Raw genomic sequence first — 20,353 nt, forward strand, 5'->3', positions numbered from 1 at the left:
AACCACATCACTACGGGCAGCATTCAGGTTATGAAACCGGGGAGCTGCTGTTAAAGGCACAGAGGTGCTTTTGTGTGTGAACCGCTCTAGAGATGCTCGGAGCCCTTTTATCCGCCCCCCCCACGGTGGCATTCCTCTTCCTGTGCTTAACAACATCGCCTTTGACTGGCAGACTGTTGTTTTCATTTGCAATGCACCCTCCACTTGGTGAAGCCACCGAGGGCCTCCCAGTGGCTGCGGACAATTGTTTGGGACCAGCCAGAAAGCGCGGCCGGGTGTGTGTGCGTGCGCGCACGCGCGCTTCCTTTGTCCCGGCTGCCGGCTGCCTTTGGAATGTGTGAAGCAAGTCCTCGTTCTCGGCTCGGGAAGCCATTCTGTACTTGCCTGGGGTTGAGACTGGCTCCTTTCCTGGGCCGAGCTCCTGAAGCCTCACCTGTGCAGTGTCTGACATCGTCCCTGTGCTGAGCATCGGCCTCTGGCTGAGATGTGGCTCCTCCAGGGAAGAAGCAGGGCTGGCAAGTCCTCCCTGGACTGAACTGAAACAGCTTCATTCGGTGCTGGGACGAATGAATCCCATTAAAGACCACGAGCAGCTAAGACCTGCCGACCCCTGGATGCCTGTGCCCTCCGGCTCTGCCGTCTCAGTGGGGTGATGCGGGCTGCCTGGCTCTTAGACTCCCTGGAGAGGAGAAGCCAGAAGCTTAAGACTCCTGTTCTACTCCTCCAGCCCCTCATCACCTAGTGAGACACCCAGTCCGAGCCACTGGACCCCAAGCATCTTCAAACTGGATACGGACATACTTCTTTGAGAATTAGCAGGTGTCTCGCAGTGCCCCGGGGCTCCCCATGCCCTTTAGAAGAACGGCCAAGCACTCGCTCGGAGTCAGGTCCCGTGCGGCTCCTCTCTGGCCCCAGGCGCGCCAGACACCTTGGGCGTGGGTTTTCCTGAACTTGCTCATTCTGCCCTCCTGCTTCTCCCAGTTCGCCCAGTGGCTCCTCTGTAAGCCCGCTCTCCTCTGGCTGGATAGCCCTTACTTGTCCACTGCTCAGGCCCTTCTCATCCCCTCTGGCAGTTCCTTGCTCTGATGGAATTCGGAGCCTCCCAGGAATACACTGGAGCCCCCCAGGGTGGACCTCCCGCCCTCCCGACAGCTTTCTCAATGCTGGCTGAGTGTCTGCCTCCTTCACGTGACTTTGGGTGTCTGTGATCTCCCTTTCTGTCCTCTGTGTCCTCATCCCTAGACCTCCCGGGCAGGGGCAGCCCCTGGTTTCTACAGGGAGGACTGCAGGGAGGTGGTGCCCCAGGAGGGGCTGAATATGAAGCTGAATTTCATAGCAAGTGCCATGTTCTAACTTATATCCAATATATATATATTTGGAGTGGCTTGAAGCGTTGGAAAAGACACAGGCCGGGAGTGAGAGCCCCAGTCCCCACTGTGCAAGTCCCACCCCCCTCGGCTGGGAGCTGCACCTCCCCGTGCACGGCCACACTGCCTGGCCTGGGGAGGTGTTCACTGAGCATTTGTTGGATGAATAGACGGGTGGCTCTGGAGATGTCAGCAGTTAGAGGGACCTCAAATTGGAAAGCCCACCAGACGGGTGAGCAGGCCTCCCCCACAGACGTGTGGGTCCTTGCCTGCCAATTGAGAAAGACTTTTCAGTAGAGGCACCAAGTGGAAAAGAAAAAAAAAAAGGCTGTTTTATTGCCCAGAGAGAAAGAGAAGGCGGAATAAAGCAAAAAAAAAAAAAAAAGGGTAAACGCTTGGGCGGGGAGCTGTCCGCTGGTGGCCGGTGGGTGACAGCTCCTTCCCCAGATCGGCCGCGGGGTCCTCTACGGGAGGCCTCCGCTGCGTCACCCTCATGCCGGTGGGGCCGGTCATCCGCGGTCACGGGCTCTTTCCTCCCGTGGAGCTCAGCCCTGAAGCAGAAACTTTGGCGGGAAAGAGAACGAAAGAAGGAGGCAGTGGGGACGAGCCTGGGACTGAGGCAGCAGTTGCGGGACATAGAATGTCCTGTTGTGCGGCTGTGTCCTCGGAACCAAGGTGCCAGCTGGGCAATAGGAGAAACCACCTATTTTGCTTTTTTTCCTTAACAGCCTGGCACTTTCTTGCCCTTGCTGATCAGTCGGGGTCAGTGAGCTGCCTCGCCTCCTCTCTCGGGGACCCAGCGCAGACCTGTGGGTGGAAGGCGCAGAGCCCAGCGGGCAGAAGTCAGGGGTCCCCGCCCTCCTCCGCCCGGGGAGTGTGATGCCTCTCTGCCCCCACACCTGCACCCATGAGCCTCCCCACTTTTTCAAGGATGTTGCCTGTAGGAGATTCCACATCGCCTCCCTTTTCCGTTGCTTTGCACTCATTCGTCCACTTGCTTCACAAGCGCCTGGCAGGCCCCGCCCCCCCCGCCCCGCCCCTCCTCCGGCTCCACGTCTGCATCCTCCGGCCATCCCCACCCTGCACCCCAGGGCGGCAGCCTCACCCCCAGGACAACTGCTCAGTGGCGTCTCCTGCCTCACTTTCCAGCTAAGCTGGGAAACAGCGCAACAACCTTCTCCCCTGGCAGATCCGGAGGCCTCTTGTAAGCCTACAGCCTTGGGCCTCTGGGAGGTGTTTTAAATCACTGGCCACACTCTGCTTCTCTGGTCTCCTGTGATGTCTTTCTGGGCCATTCTTTCTCAATGCATTTAGCAGAAATAAGGATGCGTTTCATTTCCAATGTTTCAAATTTTCCTTCTAAGATTTCATCTTCTATCACCTTTCTCTTCTTTACTAGAGTTTTGTGCTCTTTTCATTATGGTATTATCCAATGGCCAGATCCACACCCCTGTCTTCTCTGTGGCCCAGACTCACATTGCTAACTGCTTCCGGTGCGAAGGACGGGCCGCTCAGACGCCATGTGCCCAGCAGCCCTTTCCACTGCTTCGCGCTTGCGATGTCAGAGAGGGCTTGCGTCTGCGGGGCGTCCATCGCCTCTCTCTTGCAGGCCTCAAGGAGACACGAGCAGACACAAAACAAAACTAAAACAGCCCCTGAGGAACTTCTGTGTTGAAAAGTTTGTCAGTATGAAATAATTGTTTCCTTGCAATTTACAGAAAGACTTTAAGTTTATTTTTTAATGAAAATAACTCAAAACTTTTCGGCCCACATTCCCTTCAGAGTTAGCAATTTCAGAAAGAGATTTTCCCAGTATCCACACAAATTTCCCTCAAAATGACTGACCCCATGAGGGTGCCAGGCTCACTCCCGGACCAGTCACCTGGGGACCCTGAGGGCTGGCCCAGCTGCAGCCTGGGCCAGGAGTCTACCCCGAGTGGCGGCTCCCCGGCCCACCTGCAGTGAGAATCTTACTAAAAGGCGGGAACGTCGAATGATGGAACGCGCTGTGCGTATCAGTGTATCTTGGGCAAGTACGCGATTTCAGTGATACTACCTTTCAGGATCATTGTGGATGAAAAATATCACCCTCTTTGAGCAGCCAGCACGTTGCCTGCCACACAGCATACGTGGAATAGAAGAGAGCTGGATGTTACGGGCGGATTGCTTCATCCTGGGCCCCTGCCTCTCCCGGCAAGGGTGGCTCCTTAGGTGTCTGGCAGCAGACAGAGTGCGGCCCCTTTGAGGTTGCTTGCCCTGTCCTTTGTCCTCACCCATCTCTTGCTCCTTGACCAGTGACCACACCTTCTCCGTCCATTCATGTGTGGGCTGAGGTTCTTTGTTGGAAAATGAGGCATCTGTGTAAGCAGCACTCATCTAATTCATACCTGTCAGGATCTGCCTCCCTCTGGTCAGAGATGCTGGGGCCCGGAGGGGCTCCCCCCGCTGCTCATGTTCTTTTCTGTGTGGCTTTTGCTGTTTCCTCCTTGCTGACGATGCTTTCCCCCAGACTCGGGATGTTCACAGGTTACATCCGCCCTCCTGATGGGGCTGACAACCTCAGCTCCGCAGCTCTCTCTTCAGGCCTCCCCTCTGAGCTCCAATGTGGAGAGCATCTCTGTGGGGCTTCTATTAGGGGAATTAGGGTACTCTTTTTTTGGGGAGGAGAGTCAACTACCTCCAGGTCCTCTGCTCCCCTGTGTGGCCTCCCATCTCTCACAGCCACCTGGAGGACCACAGTAATAATAGCTGTTATTTGCTGATATTCAATTTTACTGATGAGGAAACCAAGGCTTTACAGAAGCAGTGTTTCCCCGAAGACCAGCGGTGCCACACGGGAGGCAGGGCTGGTGAGCCCGCCGCCCCGGCTGGTGATTCCCTGGGCGTCCCTGCAGGCCTGGGCTGGGTTCTCCCGAGCAGAACTGGGAGCATTCAGTTGTTGTTGCTCTAACTTGGATTACGTATGAGTTCTCTCTCCCTCCAACATTCAGCGCGATTGCTGGCAGCCACTGAGGACTCCTGGCCTAGTTGTTGCCGTGGGTGATTTTCTCAAATCGCTGCCCTGGGCCCAGGGCCACCGCACCGATTCACCAGCTGAAGAGGCCTTTGTTAGTACAGAGGCAGCCTCAGGTAATCCACCCTTTGATCCGCCTCTGATTCTCAGCCCCAGATTAATTTCAGACGTTGCATAAGGAAAGGTCGAGCCTTCTGGTTTCTTTGGGAGTGGCCGCCAGCAGGGAGCTTGCGGGGTGGGTGGCCCGCTCTTGGCCCTCCCTCACCCCAGCTCTGCTTTCACGGATGGGAGCCTTTCCGGTGGGTCGAGGGTCCTGCTCCCATGTCATTGGCGTGGTTGCGTGACTTAGAAGAGCCTGAAGTCCCAAGGAGTCCCACGGCCCTGTCCTCATCTATCGGAAAGCTCAGCGCCCCCCTGCTTCCTTTCTTGGCAGGTATCTTTACGTACTGAGCTGCATTTTAATGGTTTAGAAAAGTTAAAAATAATCATAATTTAGGGGCCCTGCATGGTTTTATACCTTTCTTAAAAAGGTTTTTTTAATCTGTTGAAGTATAGTCAGTTACCATGTGTCAATTCATAGTTTTATACCTTCCCTGCAATTCTGCTGCTGTCCGGTATAAGGCTCTGAACCGGGTGAATGAATGAATGATCCGAACCTAATGAAATCAAACATTTGAGAGGAAAATGATGATGAATATGCAATTCATTATTTAGGGCCAATCAGAACTTCTTAAAAGTTTGGGACTAGTTGAAAAGCACTCACAGTTTATGGACAAAATGTTACTGGGTCCAAGCTGTGCTGCTCGCCGCACGACAGACCAATAAACAGGGAGATGAGGTGTTGGGACAAGGAGAGACAGCTTTATTCAGAAAGCCAGCAGGTGGAGAAGATGGTGGACTAGTGTCCGAAAGAGCCACCTTCCCTGAGTTAGGAGTGAGGCTTCTTTGATACTAAAAGTAGAGGGAGTAAAGCCAAACATTTCCTGGTCTCCAGAAGGGCAGTGTTAACTTCTGCCTTCCTGCGGTCACTCACAGGTGGGCGCGGTCAGGCTGTTCACTGTGAGCGACACAAAGTTGTTTTAGCTTAACGCTCATTCCCCGGGAGGCGGGGCGCCCAGAGATGGGCCATGTGTATCATTTAAGCTTATAAGCAACATCCCTTTAGTGATTACCTTGTAGCAAAAGCAAATAGGTTACAAAGGTTAAAGGACAAGAAACAGGTGCAGTGTGAAGTCAGGGCTGTTCTCCCCTAGCACAGCAGTCATCACACGTCTTGGGACACCCGGCACCGCGTGTCACCTGCCTGAGAAGAGTTATGACGGCTCTGCTGTAACTAGTGCTGTTCTCTGAGCCTGGGGGAGGCAGGGCGGGTCTACCTGGACCTGCCCGGGCTCAGGTAGATGACGGCCACGTCTGCTGAGGTTTTATTAACCCCCATGGGGAGACAAGACATGACTGTTCCTGGTGCTCAAACCATTTCATCTGGCCACCTGTTTAACATGCTTGTCTTTCCATTTCCCGTGTTTTTTCTTCTTCTTTTTGGGAAGTAGCACCTGAGGACGGGAGACATCCATCACATTTGACAAGTGTTGAATTTAAGGAAGCCTGGAGGTGACAGGTGGAAACCTTGGGATTGGATTTTGCTGATTAATAGAAGTCCACATAAATCAGGCTCATACAGCTCTTATGTGAACACAGCGTCACGCCTGGAGGAAGGAGGGTGTGCTTTATTCTGGCATCTTCGTTCACCTACAAGTTTGATCTTCAAAGTGGAGCCTGCGCATCTTTGTGGCAAGGAGACGTTCTGCTGTTTCCTCAGATCAAGAAAATGTTCTTTCTTTTGTAAGAAGAATCTATTTTCTCTGCTAAACACTTCACTTCCCTTTTCCGAGGATTTACAGAATTACTCAGGCAAAATCAGGTTCAGGGCTTGGCTAAGTGCTTGAGCCGTATCTTCAGGCAACGACCAGCCAGCACTCTCCCAGTGTTTTGGAACGATTGCCTTCCGCTCCGGTGCGGTTACAGAGACCTCTGTGGGTCAGCACAGCAGCAGCTGGGTCCACAGACACGGCCACAGGCCGCGGATGAAGGGTTGACACAAACATCTAAGCTTAAGCCCGGGTCTCGGGCAAGATAGTTCTTGTGAACTCTAGAAAATTCGCTACATTAAATATTTTGGTGTGGTCCAATCAAACAGAGTTTGTGACCTCACTTGACCGTTATTCTGGATGTGCAGTGCAGTGATTTTTCTTATAAACTGTCTTATCAACCAATCAGATTCTCCTATGGGGCCATCAGCTTGGTTTTGCAGCCCTCAGCTGTCCTCGGACCTGAAAAAATAAAATCCCGCCATGAAAAAAAAATCAATGCACTTCTCACCCAGAGACATAGACCTGACATGTCACAGAGTAGATGCCACAGAAACCCCTAAATTGGTAACACCGGTCATATCTCCATTTGATGGCGAGATCTTAGGGTAGATGAAGCGAGGCTCCACGTAGGGGCAGTCTGATTATTTAGGTTTCGGCTTTAATAACAAATTCACCATTGCAGGAAGCAGAATAGGAAACGCGGAGCACCTTCACGCGGAAGTGGCTCTCAGACAGCTTCCCGCCTCTGACTCTTTGCCTTGGTGTTTTCGAAACTGTGGTTCTCCACTTGGAGTTTCAAAAATAAAAGCTTTGAGTTTGGCTCCACTTGGGCGGGGCCCGGCAAATTAGTGCAGTTTGCCCTGGTCTGTGTCGGAGGTCCCGTCTGGTGCAGGTCCCGGGAGGTGATGCCATGTTTGTGAACAGGGCCCGCTTCATCGAGCACGTAAATATCAGCAGAAGCAAGACTGGCAGCACGGGCGTGGCGACCCCGTCACTCCTGCACGCGCGCCCGGGGCTGCATCTGCCGGGGGAGGGGGGCGTCTTGACTGAGATTTTCTGGGCGAGCCTAACAAGAGACAGGGAAGGTGTCAGCTCGGGGGGCAGCACAGGCGTCCAGACGCCTGACCTCGTTCCAGCCCAGCACGCCTGCTGAAGGTCCAGGCCCACCCCTGTCTCAGCTTGTTTGCAGTTAGGGCCACGCGGAGGTTTCGGGGTGGGGGTGCTGAAGAATCTCGTCCGAATGCCCCTCTCCTGCTGGGTGGGGTGCTCAGCCTCCATCCGCGTGAGCTGAGCAGTTACCCCAGCTCTGCCGTAGGTCACGTGTCCCCGCACTCACGTTTGAGGAAGCTCCCCCTCAGAAAGGACGCGGATTTGAAAGTCCTGTGACAATGAGTGATGGAGTTCATTCGGTTGCTTTTTGGCTCCCAAGTGGTTCAGCTTCGTCTCGTAGCTGCCCTAAATACAGGGTTTTTATGGGCCAGACATCCATAAACACCACATAGTGTGATTATAAAAATCTCATGGAAACCAAGTGTTTTAATACAGTCCACTCAAGTGACAGCCACCCTTGTCATGTGAACACAGCCTGTGACTGGCCAAGCAGTGTTTCATCAGCCAGGATCCTAGCTAGCAAGCGTGTGGTCTTTGGGAAGCACTTGTCCTCATCCTCGCTACAGGAATGGCTTTTTTTCCCTGTATAAAAAGGTAGGTGAAGGAGCCACGGGCTGGTTTTTCTTCCCCAGAAGGGGGCTAACCTGTGGGACTGGGGGGGCTGTTCACACAACAGGGAAGAGCCCCTGGGTTCTAGTACAAGCTCACCACTAAGGGAAGTTGCTATAAGCTTGCATTCCACATAATAACCCGTCTCTGGGAACCCCGCCTCCCAGGTCATGAGCGTCAGGCTAAAATACCTTTGTGTGGCTCACAGGGAACATCCTGACCAGACCCACCTGTGAGTGACCAGGAAGGAAGAAGTGAGCACCTCCCGCCGGGAGTGTGGCTGGAACCAGGACTTTACCCCCTCTCCTTTTAGTGTAAAAGCAACTTGAATCCTAATTCAGGGAAAGTGCTTCTATGGGACACTAGTCCACCATCTTTCTGAAGAAAGTCATTGTTCCTTGCCCCAACGTCTCCTGATTTGTTGGGCTGTCGTGCGGTGAGCAGTATGAGCTTGGACGTGCTGACTGTTTCATCAGGCCCGCTTCACCTGGCACCCACGGAGGTGGGTAAGACACATGTCACTTCACCCAGTCGCGTGACGCTGAAGTTCAGTTAGGGACGCCATTACAATCTGGGTACAAAGTGAACTTCATATCAATCTGTCTTTTCATTTGCTCTGGATTAGTTAAATTGAGGCGGCAACTAGAATATGCTGCCATTGCAGAATATGAATAAAATAAATCAATGAAGTATTTACAGCAGCTGCAATGATTAATTTTAGGATAGAGTAAAACTCGGAGCTTGGTTTGCTCTAGAGATGTTTTAGTTGTTTTTGTTTATGCCACTTGTTTTTTGTAGTGAAAGAATGATGTTTCTGTTTTATTTTTCTTTTTTGTGTTTTGTGGTGTAAACCCCTAGATTTTCCTATTAGTTTTGCTCACAATTCTAACTCATCTTCCTTAGCTATGTCTTCCTGTATCATTATGAGGACACTTCAAGTGAACAAAATGGTCCCTTTGAACCATGGAATAGGTGAATGACCTTTTGAAATAAATACACGCTCTGGTGCAACGCAGCCAGAAAAACCAAACGAACTGACAGCCAAATAAAAAGGGATTGGCTCCATGGGGGTATACTTGCCAAATCGAGGCTGCGGCCGGGAGACTCTTACGCATTTTCCTAAGTGACTGTTGTGTAACACACTGAGGCTGTGTGGATCTGTAAGTAGCCATCACTCTGATATTTTAAGAGCCTTGTTCTTTTATTTTTCCTTCCTGTAATGGAGACATGAGAGACCAAGGTTTACATATTGAAAGCAAGAAACCAAATCAAACAGTGGCTTATTCTTTAACGTAAACAGAGCCAAGGCTGTAGGTGGTAGATGTAACCAGGAGCTGGCTCTCTGCAGATAAAGAGGAGATTAGGGGGAGAAAAGTCCCTTCCACTGAAATAATTACCTTTAATTACTGAACTGCCCTTAATGTGTTTCATTTGCACAGAATTTTAAGGGTAAATGATGCTGACAAACACTGATGAGAAAATGGAAAAGACTCATTTAAATATTTAAGGGGGATGTTCTGAAAGACCGCCCTTCTGGCTCTGCCTGCATGGACCCCACTTCTCCTTCAAACCCTGTGGGGACCTCTCCTCCTCAGGGACCCCCCCTCCCCCAATCCTTTCCAGCCCCTGAAATCCACAAGATCGAGCCACCAGGGCTGTCACCTTGTCCCTTCGTACAGCTCTTTCTCTTTACCTGATAACTTGGGGGATAAGAGAGGCTCTATTTAAGGTTCAGATTTGAAAAATGAGATAACAAAACCCAGAGGGCTTCCAGTGACCTTTCTTCAGTTTTGTGTATCGTCCCTGTCACACCGGCTACACTGAAAGCAGTGGCAGAGGGGTACTCTGTGTCTGTCTCTTTCCTCCACAGCCCCCATTGCAAACTGAGTTGATCATGAATGACTGATGGATGGATGTGGAAGTGTGGCCAGGTGACTGCACTTGGGCTTTAAAAGTGGCCTCAGGTATTTGGAATAAACATGAGACACCATCTCTAACAGGTAGTAACGATGGATCCTTTAGCTGACCAGCCGAGGGTGAGCGGGCTGTCTGCAGAGTCACTCCACAGCCATGCCTGCTGCCAGTTCGCAGAGAACGTGGCCCCTGCTGTGGGCTGTGTGTGTCCAGGGGCCAGAACTGACGGCGTCTGGGAGGTGGTGCGATGCTGCGTATTTTCTCAGGTTGGAACCTCCTGCAGCCCTTCCGAGTCCTCGCAAGTTCCAAGCTCTCCTGAAGAGGATCCACGGTCCGTGGGGTCAGCGTCGCAGTGGGAGTTGAATGTTTCCTGATGAGATCACTGGACCTTCACCGCCCCCCACCACCGACTGGTCCTTTATCAAAGTCCTCAAATAGAATAACAACCCTCTGTTAGCACACATATTGCCAATTCACCTGCTCCTCCTGAAAGCGGATTCTTGTTTTCGATTCCATCAACATTGTTATAAATGTTCTACAAAGCACTAATTTCTTTTTTCTGCAAAAGCAATAAGCGTTCTCTTGTATTAGTTCCTATGAAGTTCTGAGAACTGCTGAACACTCAGTTCCCACTGTGTGTGAGAGACTAGCTGTGAATTCTAAGTGCAAAGCTGAGCTTTAAGTGAATCATGGTGTTTTCCCCTGGTGATTAGCACAGTGATCGTACTTCTCCATTAAGTAGTGCCTGGGAGGGAGGGTCACCGTATTAAGAAATAGACTTGGTATAAACAGTCATTATTAATGTGTGTATATCGACAGAGTGTGCATGTGGTGCAGGGTACATATGCGTATATAGAGATGTCTGTGTATAACAGAAGTAGGTATATGCATAGGCGTGCAGTGTGTACATGCACATGCACACACACACGCCTTACACATATATTTCGGTCCTTTGGGTATGCTCTCTATTTTTTTGTAAAATACATACCTTATCATCTCAAGGGAACATTTTTCTCACAAAAATGCATTGAGATATTTAGGCTGTTGATTCAGAGTTCCTTGGGAAAAAAGCATTAATTGTGTTCACCTCCGCAAGGTCTCTGGCTCCCTCGCATACCCTAAGGAATTACACTTGAAGGAATTTCATCTCTTCGCCCTCTCTGTAATTCACCGTCAAGTGCGAACCAGGTTCCAGGCACCGCTGAGGCTCTTTTGCCAAATTACTGGGACTGATGTCGCCTTGACGCCCCCGGCCATTTTCACTTCCTCTTTTTTGAAGCTCTTCCGCCTGGAACCTTCCACATTGTCCGTCGGAGCCCCTGTGTGAGCGAGCTGTTTCCCTGCGCGAGCTGCAGCCCAGCTCCTTAAAGAGAGAAGGAGAGAAAGAAAGGCAATCTTTGTCGGAACGAGAAGTAACCACAGGCTACTTGCAATCACATTTACAGGCAGCACGTTGAATGAGGAATTTTGAATTGGATTTTGTATGTGTTTCCCACTGATTTTTAAAAAGGACACTCTTGTTTCTCATTTTTCAGTTACAATTCAACTGCAGTTGGCTAATAGGTGTGTAGTATAACATGCTGACTTCTTAGGGAAAGCAGATTTTCTCTCGTATTAAAAAATTCAAATAATGGCCTATCATGAAAAAGAATATAAAAAATATATATAAATGAATCACTATGCTGTACACCAGAAACATTTTTTAAAAAATCAAACAAAATGAGACCAAAAAAAAAAAAAAAAATCCCCTAAGTATTGCCCGCAGTCCATCGAGTCCCTTCTCTCCCGTGAAGCCTCTGTGGTCCTGGTGCCGGCAGCCTGGTGCCCACGCCACCTGGCTCCAAACAGGCCTGCCTCCTCCGAGTCCGCGCTCCAGGCGGCAGCCTCCGCAGAGGCCGCGGACACTCGTGCCTGACGGGGCGGCAGCCGCTCGGGGAGGAGGGCGCTGCTCCCCGCGCTGGGATGCGCCCTGGCGGCTCCTGGGCTGCCGGGGCGCCCGAGGGGCCCGGGGTCCTCACGTTCTCTCAGATCTACCACCTTACACACAAAGATTTTCACACAAAGACTCAGGGAGGTCAGAGCAGGTTCACAGTGTTGTACGGCTGACTAACAGAACTGCCCCCTACACTTCTTTAAAGTTCAAACTGTAATCGCCAGGGGCGACCGCTCACTGGTGGCTGCCTCCGGCAGGTCAGATCCGCGGGGTCGCTGCTCCCGCCAGTGCCGTGGGCTTCCCGGCCTAACCAGGCCGAGGGCGCGCGGGGTGTCAGGGCCGTGCTGGTCCTTATCAGGCACCTCCCTTCCCTGGCATCATATGTTGAATGTTTTACGTAATAAGCCATTTTTCCTAAAATATGGCCGGTTTCACAAATTAGTCTACACAATATTAATTTATTATTAATTATTAAACAATAATTTTTCAGTCTTCAAGATCATAAACTGAGGTCTTTCTGGAGAGAGAGGATACGGTTGGGACTGAGGGGGATGTCACCGACCTGACCAGCGACTGATGCTCTAGCCACGAACCCGGTTTCTCCCTCAATGGACTTGACTCTTGCCGGGGAATCAGACAATTCTGGATCGGAACAGAACTGTCTCACTGTGGCCAAATGTCAAATTTTATGGGGAAAAACCAATAAAAGAGACACTGTGACTTGTCCAAGGCCACACACCTCGTCAGTGGCGACAGAGGTACGAGCCAAGCTCCCTGACCGTCAGCTGGCTTTTCCAGTCAACTCCAACGTCGCGAGTTGCTTCTAAATCTGACCCAGTTGCGCAAGCTGTCACGAGATGCCGTCATGAAGGGCAAAGGCTGGACCCGCTCCGCTGTTTTGTGCCCAGTGCCCGGCGCACAAGAGGGGCTCCACCCGCCAGCCAAGTCACAGCGTGAAGAGCACACACATCTCGTCCCAACGACCCCTTTCAGATAGCCTTCCTACGGGTCTGAGAGCGCGGACGGCTCTGACCTGCCGGGGCTCGTGACTGTGATGGCCTGAGGCCGAGAGGAAGGAGCGCGCCTATGCCTGCTCGCTGCTTGTTCTGAGGGGCAGGTCCCACGGCCACAGGGACACGCGTGAAAGGGAAAACGGAGTTGGGAGGTACTTCTGACATCTTCTCTCTGTGCTGTTCATGCCCCCCATGATTGCATGTGGAGAAGCAGAGCCAATACGAACAAAATACATTTACAGAATCCCTACTCAGCAACTTAGGGGGGGTACCTGAGGCCGTCCGGGTCTGCCGCTGCAGCTGTGGGCCCAAGGTGCTCAATTAAACCTGGAAAAGCGGTTCAGGTCTATTGCTTCTAGGAAGGCCATAGGAAAAAGTATGGAAAAAAAAATCTCATCACATTATTTTCTCCGTGAGGTCTGGTTCCAAAAAAGCATTGCGAGAGGCTCCAGCTGTGAGTTGATTGATATAGGCAGATATTTGAAGGTAAGGTTTAAATACTAGAGCCAGAGTGCTAAGGAAAATTAAAAGTAGATTTTTTAGACATGGGACGTAATGCGAAGCATGGTGACTAGAGTTAATGATACTATGTTCCATATTTGAAAGTTGCTAACAGAGTAAATCTTAAAAGTCCTCCATCACGAGGACTATTTGTAACTATGTTAAAAAAAAAAAAAAAAAAAAAAAGACTCCTGAACCAGAAGAGAAACACACGTCTCTAACCTGCAGCCGCATGGCTCTGGCAGAGGGTCTGAGCTGCCGCTCTGGAAGAATCTGAGTCATCGGCGTGTAGACCTATCAGCTCTTGCTCGTCCGTTGACTACGCCTTTACCTTAAAATGCATTTATAACTTTTCTAAAATCTGATTGCAAGTGCACAGATGCCCCTCAGGGATGGTTTAAAGATGTTTGAAGTAAAAAGTCAATACTTTTCTATTGTATTTAGGGTTTATTTTATTTGCCCCCTCCCACCCCCCAAATTGCTTCCAAGATAATCAGGGAAATCGTGCTGAAATTACTAATCTAGCAACACGCACACCATCGTTTATCTTTTTGGTCCAAGGATTGTAGACCAGAAGGCTCTGGAGTTGGAGAATTTGTCTGTTTATCAACAAATCAACGCATGTGTGGATTGGCTAACATTTCTCCTGCAGGCCAGGCCGAGCCTTCCCTCCACCTCCAGGCACTTTGCCTAAATCCATTCTTTCTCTCTGTGGGCTGTCTGCTAATCTCTCCCAAAGTGTTAGCTGATAATTTGAGGTGTGACCGCTCCCAGGAGTATTGCGTTTCAAAGGAGGTCTCCAAGCTAGAAATTGCTTCAATTAAAGGAGCCGGAGAGGGGAGGAAACTTGTTATTTTTTCACTTACTTGTAAGTTGAGTTCCAGGCCATCTAACTCCGCCCTCAGCTGGAGCCCCTCCCCGCTCCCTCCTGCGTGGAATTCCCTCTGAGCTGAGAGCCAAGGACTCTGAGAGGCACTGCCTGCCTTGCAGGCCTCACATCACAGTCATTTCAGCCTGAAATCTGGTTCACTCGCCTGTGTCTTCCCTACAGGGTTGTGGCTGAATGTGGCTGATTTCATCCAGGGTAGAAACATTAAAAGCATTCGATTGCTGAAGGCCGTCTTCACCACTGTTAAAGAAAGAGCTGGTGTTTCCAGGGCCTTGTACCGCTACGGCTACTCATGCTTTGCAGGTACAGGGGATATAGTTTATGTTTAAAATGCAATCACAGATTTGATTCCCTCCTTTCCCAGATATTTGAACATACTTAAATATCAAGCATCCACTGTACCAGGCTACTCACTAAGGTTTTCTCTGCCTACGTCTGCATGAACAATACATATATTATATATAACCATGTGCGTTAATATGTGTATAGATTGGGCAATAGTGTCAACGTATTCTGATGTAGTGGGAGTTACAGTGACAATGATCTCTATGTTTAAGAGCAAACATTTCTGGAGTTCTTTCTGTGGTCAGCCAGCACTAGACATACAGCCAGGAATGCGTACAGAGAACTCTCGGTGGTGATGGATTCTCTTATCACATTTCAGCCCTTCTCCATTTTTCTCCTTCAAAAATGGCAAATGACAAAAGAAAGACAGATAACCATGCTCACAGTTCAGAGGGGTATGCTCAGTTTTAGGTTTAAAGAAAAAGCTCTTTCTGAAAGCAAAAGACAGGCAACAACGACTGTATAAAAACCTTACAACTTCTCTAAAAGTAACATAAAACATGTTAAAAAGCAAAAAAAAAAAAAAAAAAAAGAAAAAGAAAAAGAAAAAGAATCAAAAAGTATTGAGAAAAATACACTCAAAGAAAGGTTAATACCGATAGCATCTACATGTGGTACCAACCAAAACACCCGCGACCCGGATGGGCACAGGGGTGAAGAAGTGAGTAGTTAATTCACCCAGTGAGATAAAAACACATTTAAAAATTAAAAAAGAAAAGAAAAAGCCGCTAGGGTTTCAACTGTCTATGTTTTGTTCGAATTGGTCGAGGCCTGCAGCCGCCAGGACGAGAGCGAGCCGCCCCAGCGTGGCTCAGTGCTGTCCGGTTGCCGTTCGCGCGCGCACGTCCCGTGGGCTTCAGACGCCACGGGCGCCTCGCCGCTGGCAGCAGGAGGGAGGGCATCTGTGGCCCCGTGATGTCTGTGCACGTCTAAAGATCTCCTAAGGCGCACGAGCAGGAACAAAATCAGGAGTCTCGATGTGTAAAGTCGGTGAATGCTCCCTAGCAATTTAGTTTTCAGACACTTAACATGGCTAGAAACTCTTTCAATCATTTCTGAATAGTAATACTGTTTTTAAGTTTGGGGGTAAAAAATGGCTCGCACCCTGAAACAACACAGCCGTCCTCTGCTCAGCGGACAGGTGGGCGGTAGGATGGAAAGTACCGCAGAGCCTTCTCCCCCGCCTAGGGTGGTCGCCCCCCAGGTTATGGGGGCACTTGCCTCGAGTCCTGCACCCAGAGCCCCGGGGCCACCGGCCAGGGAGCCGCTCCAACCCTGTCCTGTTTACCGGGTTTTCATTGTTTTCTTCAGAATGTTGCTCAATAAGCCAATTGTGAATAACACATTTATTTGCTAATGAATGCTTTTCACCCTTATTTAAAAAACATTTTCTAATGAGAAATTTTTAAAATTTGCAAAACTAGAGGCCGAGGTATGAGGAGGCACCGCATATTGACCAGCTCGTTTCAACAAAGATAAGCTCACGACTCGTCTTGCTTCACGCTTCCCTCCTTCCAGAGCGGAGTAGAAAAACGAGACGCTTGCAAGAGGGGAGAGTCAGCGAGCTGATACCCGGGGTGAGCGGTTGTGCGCGTGCGCGTTCCTCTGTGTGCCGCGGGCTCGGGGGAGAGGTTTGCAGGATCGGGGCTTTATTAGTTCTTCCTCTTAAAGGTGTTTTACGTGTGGTATGGCCTGCGGACCCTTGTCCTCTTAGTATGGGAAGCCTGGCTCCGGGAAGTTTCAGGCTTGCATTTTAACCTTAAACTTAGTGACTTCAGGCGTGCATCTGAAAGCCGTCAGCGAGCCGGCAGGCCGCTTTCTGGAAGCGCGCGCGCAGACGGCAGTGCTCGTGCGGCCAGGACGCGCAGTCGGCGGCGGGCAGCCCTTGAGGCGGGAGTGGGCCCTGGGCACGCGCGAGCGGGAGCTAGGCTCCGCGCCCCGCGCCGCGGCCTTCGGCAAGTCGCTGATCAGCCTGAGGGCCGCGCATTCCCGCCTCTTCCGTTTGTAATTTAAATTTGTATTTAAATTTCCAGTGGCTACTCTCTGCAGGCGCTGTGGGAAGCACGGGGGAAGTACACACCCTTCCAGACACCGGGGCCCTCGAGAGGGGCTGGGAGCGGCGGCTGGCTGGCCTCTAAGGTCGTGTCCAGCTCTGATAGTATGTTTTTCGGGGTTTATTTTATGTTCATATTTCTTCCCAAAGCACTCACTGTCCCCTCTTACCTACAGGATCACGCTTTCAAGTCTAATACTTGCGAATGACCACGCTCTGACCTAAATCTGCCTTTCTAACTTGCATTTCTCCATCACCCTTACTAAAAGTCTCACTCTCCTGTTACAGTGATTTCTGTTATTATTGTCACCTGGACATTGGCTCAGCAAGGAGTCCCCTCTGCTTCCTGGGCCCTCACTGCTTCCCCCGAACATCCAATTTCCACCCATTTTCAAGAGCCGGCCCAGTTCTCACCTTCTCTGTAGACCCCGCCCAACCATTCTTGCGCAGCCCCGGTAACTGCAGCTTCCTTCCCCTTTAGGACAGATGGACACCATCCCTGACCTGGTCCCGGCTCTGGGTTCCCATAGCAACCGTTGCTTTCATCCTTCTCAGCTCCCTTTCCCACCAGGAAGTGCGTGGACATCTTGCCTCTGCATTTTCCTTGTCCAGTTCCTTCGCTTATCCATAGATAAAACAAACTCTCTTAATAATAGCCCTTTCAATAACATTCATGTACCCATACATGTTACTTGCACGTGTATTACGTGAGAAGCAGCGTGCTGGATGGGGGTCCTGTGTTTATGTAAGACCAGAGAGCAAGTCTCCCCACCTGGGCCCGCGGCTGCAGGCGGCCGTCGGACCCTTCTCACCGTGCTATCCCCCGGGGGCCCCAGCGCTGGAGGGCACATTCAGGGAGCATTCATCCTCTTCACACGGCCCCTGGCTGGCCTGGCCAGCGCGCACCTGCTGCGACATCCACCAGGCTGGCCTTGACCCCTGGGAAGCAGGGAAGCCAGAAGATGCTCTCCATCCCGCCACAAGGCCCCCGCCGGAAAAGGGGCACTGAGGACCACTGCCGGCACCGCTCTTGCTAGCTCCTTGCTTAGGGGGTGTTGTTTCTGTGGATGCTGGATGCCAGCCCCTCCCCCCTGACGCATGGAGCATCTGTGGAACAAACGTTCTGAAATAAGCTTCCACTTCCATCCAAAGGCTGTATCATGGCCCCCTGCCTGCCATCATCCCTACTCTTTTCTTTAATTACCAGATTCTGCTTTCTCTCTGGACCCGCCCAGTTCCCCGGGAACTCCCCTGGGGGGCAGCCAGCCTGCCTCAGCTGCAGCCTTCCCCCGGCCCCGCCCCCCGCCGGGGCTCTCTGAGACTTTCCACGCCAGTGGCAGACTTACTCCCTCCTCTCTCTCTACTTCTCCTGTGACGAGATGCGTATCGCTTTTGCATCAGGTTGCATCAGATGTTGTCAGAACATGGAAGAAAACAAAGTGTTCTCCCCCGGGACCCGGGTGCTCCCAACAACAGACCTGGGGGGGAGCCTCCGAAGGGCGAACATCTGCCTCAGCTTTGCGCAGTCATCCTTCTCACCCCCCGCCTACGTCTTGTTTTCTCCCCCTGGGCGTTACAAACATGCCCTTGGATCCTAAGTGTTTTCTGAGGCTGCAAACGTTTTGGTTGTACAATAACATTCAGGATTCAGTCCTCCACTTGGTTTTGTTCATGCTTTTCCAAGGACAGACGATTGAAACACCATCAACAGTAGAGGGGCATCTTGTGAAAACCTTCACCCCAGAACTAACAGCATGTTGATTATCCTGATTTGCTAAAAACAACAACAACAAAACAAAACAAGAAAAAAGAAAAAAAAGAAAGAAAAGAAAAGGAAAAGGAAAAAAAATCACTTATTATGGAAGACATTCTTGGTGTTTCCAAGATGTTTGAAATAAAAATTTATATGCCCAAAAATGTGTTGTTTTGTTTAACCGAGGCAACAGGATGACTGAATTTTACTTTTTCCCCCGTTTTATCGCTGTTTCTCCTGCTGTTGCGCTTTGATTAAATTTCGGAAAAGAGCTTTTGCCTCACACTGATACTGACTTCTTCTCTGGTGAGATCCTGGTCTACACGCCAAGGTAAGATTTTAGGGGGATGCCAGCCCTCCCTAGCACCGGCTAAGGTCTTTGCTCAGAGCATGTGGCTCAGCTGGACAGGCCTTTGCAGAGGCTGCGGACCTGCCCGCTGTAGAGGTGGGGCGGCGTTCGCGGGAGGCTGCCGGCGTGCTGACCTCTGACCGTCATAATAGCACACGTATAAGTGTGGGAAGTCGCACGCCATGACCTGTCCCTCTAACTCATAGTTGGGGGATAAGTGACAATAAGATGGAATTCATCCAGTTCCTTACATTTTATCAGGCTGTATCTGGCTGGATGAGCACATTTCTTCTTCACCCTGTCCTGTCCTCGGTGGACAGGGAGCTTCAGCCCTGGAAACGATGCTTCAGTCATTTCTCTCACTGTTTCCTTCCTTCTAACGTTTCTGCTCTAAATCTCTGTTAGACAGTTTGACCCTGTATCTATTTTGCAAGACTGTTTTCATTTGTTCACTTGTTGGTTAATTTTTGCTTCTAGACCTGGGGGACTGCTTTGGACCTGTCTGCGGGCTGTCTGGCCCCCAGGCTGGAAGAGGACGCGGGGTGGTGGCGGGGAGAGAACCATCTCGTTGTCTCCATCTATCTTTATTTGCCGGCCCTCCTTCCCCTTCCACGGGTGCTGCTCCCTTTTCCTTCTCTCTCCTCCTTCCTCTCCCGCTTCCTTCTTCAAACTGCAGCTGATCCTAATTTTATGAGCGCAATTTCCTCTCTCATTTTTCAGGATCAAACTGGAACTTTATTATTGTTCTTATTTCTGTTTTCTCCTCGGCGAGCTGCTGTATTTGTCCATGGCGGTCATTATCTTCCGTGCCGGTCTCCTCCTGCTGTCTCGGTGGCCCTTGGTGGGTCTGGCTGTGTTTTTATGAATGGGGGCCCGGGCGGGCTCACGCGGGCGGTGACTGTGGGTTTCCTCTGCCGCCGGCACATCTGTTTCCTGAGCTGCCTCCTCTGTGAATGGTTAACTGCAGGCCCCGTGTAAGAGGGTGAGGCCCCAACAGTAGGGAAAACAGGCGGGCGCCCTGGGACCTCTCCCTCCCCCTTCCCCACGCCCCTCCTGGGCCAAGTGCCAAACTGGGGCACTGATGGCAGAGCTCAGAGGTTTCCCCGCTTCCTCCATTCCGGGTACCGCAGTCATTTTTCACATCATCCTGAAGCCAAAAGCACATCTTAGATGTCCTCTTCATGAGCAGGCGGGTCCAACTGATTAACTATGAATGTCCTGACAACTCAGTCACCGTTTACCAGATGAGTACGTGTAAATTAACAGAGAAAGCAGTATTTCTCTGCCGTACTACAAGAACCCCCATCCTCAGCGGCGGGAGGGCTGTTTCTGTCGGGAACGGAAAGACGTCAGCCCTGGGAACAGATCGGATACCTCTGCCCACATTTTCTGAGCCGCCTTGATTTTCTCGTTTGCATTGTATCAGCGGCCGCTGGAAACCTAGCTCCTCAAAGTCATGACGTCCGGGGAAGGAACGCAGTGCAGGGCTGCGGCCGTGAGCTTCCCATGTAGCTGCCCAGGGGGGCTGTTTCCCTGGAAAATTAAAAACCCCACAGTGACCCTGTGAGATTGCACGGCGTCTTAGGGCCCCTGGGGTCACAGTTTGGAGATTTTCCTTCCTGCAGCCTTGCTG

The 20,353-nt window shown here is 51.0% G+C and overlaps 1 long non-coding RNA gene across 1 annotated transcript; it reads left to right on the forward strand.

Moving 5' to 3' along the window:
- The first annotated feature begins 349 nt into the window (after positions 1 to 349).
- On the forward strand, positions 350 to 6,073 carry LOC116668635. The gene is made up of 3 exons (XR_004325865.1): positions 350 to 819; positions 4,358 to 4,496; positions 5,931 to 6,073. It is a non-coding gene; the product is annotated as an uncharacterized LOC116668635 (long non-coding RNA).
- The last annotated feature ends 14,280 nt before the right edge of the window (positions 6,074 to 20,353 follow it).

Source organism: Camelus ferus, chromosome 14 (assembly GCF_009834535.1).
Source record: "Camelus ferus isolate YT-003-E chromosome 14, BCGSAC_Cfer_1.0, whole genome shotgun sequence".
Lineage (NCBI taxonomy): Eukaryota > Metazoa > Chordata > Mammalia > Artiodactyla > Camelidae > Camelus > Camelus ferus.